This window comes from Lynx canadensis, chromosome C1, assembly GCF_007474595.2.
Source record: "Lynx canadensis isolate LIC74 chromosome C1, mLynCan4.pri.v2, whole genome shotgun sequence".
In the NCBI taxonomy this organism is placed as follows: domain Eukaryota; kingdom Metazoa; phylum Chordata; class Mammalia; order Carnivora; family Felidae; genus Lynx; species Lynx canadensis.
The window spans coordinates 35635611-35639423 of NC_044310.1; the positions used below are offsets into that span (position 1 = coordinate 35635611).

Sequence of the window (3813 nt, forward strand, 5' to 3'; positions counted from 1 at the left end):
GTTATTGGGGCACCTGGGTGGTTCAGTCAATTAAGCCTCCGACTTGGGCTCAGGCCATGATCTCAAGGTTCGTGAGTTCCAGCCCAGCTGCAGCTCTGTGCTGACGGCTCGGAGTCTGGACCCTGCTTGGGATTCTGTGTCTCCCTCTCTGTTCCTCCCCTGCTCACACTCTGTCTCTCTCTCAAAAATAAATAAAGACTTAAAAAAATATATAGTGGATGGTTATTGCTATAGGCAGTTAAACCAACAACACACAGTCCTACTTCAGCCAGAATAAAAAATGACCATTTATTGTATCTAGCCCTGGGCTAGGCACTTAGGTTTACTTGGGTCATTCAAGAACCAAAAGAGTTATGCTGGCCCAAATAAATCTTAACAGCCTATCCCCATGGAAATAAAAAACTGAGGGGCTCCTGGGTGACTCAGCTGGTTAAGCGTCTGACTCTTGGTTTCAGCTCAGGTCATTATCTCACGGTTTGTGAGCCCCCTACAGGGGGCTGCGTGCTGACAGTGTGGAGCCTGCTTGGGATTCTTTCTCTCCCTCTCTCTGTTCCCCTCCCCTGCTTGTGCTCTCTGTCTCTTTCTTAAAAATAAATAAATAAACTTTAAGTATATATACAAAAAAATAAAAATAAAAGAACCTGAAATACTAGGACAGAGTTCTGAAAAGAGAAAAAAATCTGTTGAAAACTTGCCTAAGCAAGTGACTATGGAATCTCTTTCCTGAGAACAGCAAAGACTTGGAAATGAGAGCAAGGAGTCTTTCTTCTTTATCCTTCTACAGTACCTAATACATACCTCTAGCTCCAAGTTTACACATGATTGTTTTGTCCTTCCTTATTTAACAGTGGTCTGGGAAGGATTTTACTGGTTTTATTTATCTTGTAGTATCAGAACCTAGCAGAGTAACTGGCATAGGAGGAATGCTTAATTTTGGAATGTACTTAAGATTTTTGAGGCGCACCTGGGTGGCTCAGTCAGTTAAGCATCCGACTTCAGCTCAGGTCACGATCTCGCGATCTCACGGTCTGTGAGTTCAAGCCCTGCAAGGGGCTCTGGGCTGATGGCTCAGAGCCTGGAGCCTGCTTCCAATTCTGTGTCTCCCTCTCTCTCTGCTCCTCCCCCGTTCATGCTCTGTCTCTCTCTCTGTCTCAAAAATAAATAAACATTAAAAAAAAATTTTTTTTTTAAAAAGATTTTTGAGATGTAAGGGTGCCTGGGTAGCTCAGTCGGTTGAGCCTCTGACTTCAGCTCAGGTCATGATGGCATGGCTTGTGAGTTGGAGCCCCATGTCAGGCTCTGTGCTGATGGCTCAGGGCCTGGAGGCTGCTTCAGATTCTGTCTCTCTCTCTCTGCCCCTCCCCCACTCATGCTCTGTCTCTCAAAAATAAATAAACATTAAAAAAAATTAAAAAAATATTTTTGAGATGTGAAGTTAACTTATTTGAACTATGTTTTAGGAAGATAACTCTAGCAGCTGTGTGATATGAAAAATAATGACTGGGAGACAAGAAGCAGAGACCCACAAGAGAAGTCTCAGAACTGTAATATGACATTGGCAGCAAGATGGGATGAAGGAAAGAAAAAATATTTCTACAGGCCTTGTATTGGATTTAGGGTGAGAAGAAAGAGGAAGTTCAATCCTTCAATCTGATGCCTTGGTTTCTTATCTTGGTGAGAAAGGAGAAATGTCATGGGGCGGTGCCTGCGTAGCTTAGTCGGTTAAGCAGCTGACCATGATTCATGAGTTCGAGCCCCTTGTCAGGCTCTGTGCTGACAGCTCAGAGCCTGGAGCCTGCCTCAGATTCTGTGTCTCCCTCTCTCTCTGCCCCTCCCCCACTCATCCTTGTTCTCTCTCTCTCTCTCTCTCTCTCTCTCAGAAATAAATACAACATTAAAAAAATTTTCAAAGGAGTAATGTCATTTACCTGTGACATAGGAGATACTAGAGGAGAAGCAGATTTGAGGTTAAAAATAATAACAAACAAGGGCGCCTGGGTGGCTCAGGCCATTGAGCACCCAACTTTAGCTCAGGTAGTGAGTGATCTTGCAGTTTGTGAGTTTGAGCCCCATATCGGGCACCCTGCTGTCTGCTGTCAGCCTGGGACTGTCAGCGCAGAGCCCTCTTCAGATCCTTTGTCCTCCTCTCTCCCTCTGCCCCTCCCCTGCTTGTGCTCTCTCCTTCTCAAAAAGTAAATAAAACTTTAAAAAATAAAGACATTTATTGAGTATTGTTTTACAGACAAAATACCTGATGCCTAAAGAATTTAAGTAAATTGTCCAAAGTCACAGCTAAGAAGTGTTGGGCCAGGCAGCAGAACCATCATGTACAATATGCAAATGTGACATTTATATAGACTATAATGTAAATGGTGCCCCCTGGAGTTGTGCCTTACTGTGGTCTGGCCAGGCTTTGTGACTCTGGAGTCCACCCTATTACTATACTGACTCCTTTCTTTTTTATTTTATTTTATTTTATTTTATTTTATTTTATTTTATTTTATTATTTTTTATTTAAATCCAAGTTAGTTAACATATAGTGTAATAATGTTTTCAGTAGAATTTAATGATTTGTTGACTCCTTTCTTAATGGAGAAGGTAAGCAGTTTGGTTTGAGGTAAACAACACTAAGATGCTCTTCAGACATCCAAGTAGAGTTGTCCAGAGTTCACCACTGGAGATATAGATTTGAAAATTAGCAGCACAGAGGTTTTGTTATGTATTTATTATTCTTCTATTTACAGGAGGCCTATACTTTGCTAGACATGCAAAGATGAATAAGACACCATGTATTCAGGTGTTGAAAGATCACTAAAGAGTTAGTGAAGGACGAGTTCCAAGCAGAGAAAACAGTAAAAGAAGTGGGAAAAAATACAATGTGTATGGGGAAGTACAAAAAGTTCAATATTAGCAGAATGTAAATGCCAAAGACTAGAATGTAGAGACAAAAAACACAGAGACGCTTCGGCAGCACATATACTAAAATTGGAACGATACAGAGAAGATTAGCACGGCCCCTGCGCAAGGATGACACGCAAATTCGTGAAGCGTTCCATATTTAAAAAAAAAAAAAAATCAAATAGTATACAGACAAGCTGCCACCTGTGAAATTTACTAAGTTTTCTCCAAACTCTTTTAAATGAAAAAAAAAAAATACATATATATCTCTTACTAAGTCGCTGGTTGCTGAAGGCATTAGATAGAACTTTGTTAGGAAGAATTGCTTGGTGTCATGGCAGCAACTGAGAAAATGCTTGCATGAATCATATTTTGCTTTATTTCTTAGAAGTGAGGCCCTTAAATTTTTTCTCTGCCAATTCAAGTAAGTATGGCTCTTTGCTGGGCGAAGCATTGGTTTCCAGTCCAGTTCTTCAGAAGATCTGGCTCCCTCGACCTAGTAGGTTAAAGTAGTTTTCTCAAATATTAGTAATATTAGTAATATGAAGTTCCTTGTGAAAGGAAAAATATTCTTGAGGAAGTCCAAAGTTGGCTTCATTTCTCAAATTTAATTATTTAACTTTTATTACTTTTATTTCATTTTTTTCAGACTATGTAGTATTTTACTTTTTAAAATATATTTTTTAAAACATTATCTATTTACTTATTTATTTAAAAATTTTTTAAATGTTTTTATTTATTTTTGAGACAGAGAGAGACAGACCATGAGCAGGGGAGGGGCAGAGAGAGAGGGAGACACAGAATCTGAAGCAGGCTCCAGGCTCTGAGCTGTCATCACAGAGGCTGATGCGGGGCTCAAACCCAGAGACTGTGAGATCATGACCTGAGCTGAAGTCGGACGCTTAACTGACAGAG

General features: G+C 40.3%; 1 non-coding gene across 1 annotated transcript; it reads left to right on the plus strand.

Moving 5' to 3' along the window:
- The first annotated feature begins 2959 nt into the window (after positions 1-2959).
- Positions 2960-3062, plus strand: LOC115522516. The gene has a single exon (XR_003971422.1). It is a non-coding gene; the product is annotated as a U6 spliceosomal RNA (small nuclear RNA).
- Positions 3063-3813: the final 751 nt, after the last annotated feature.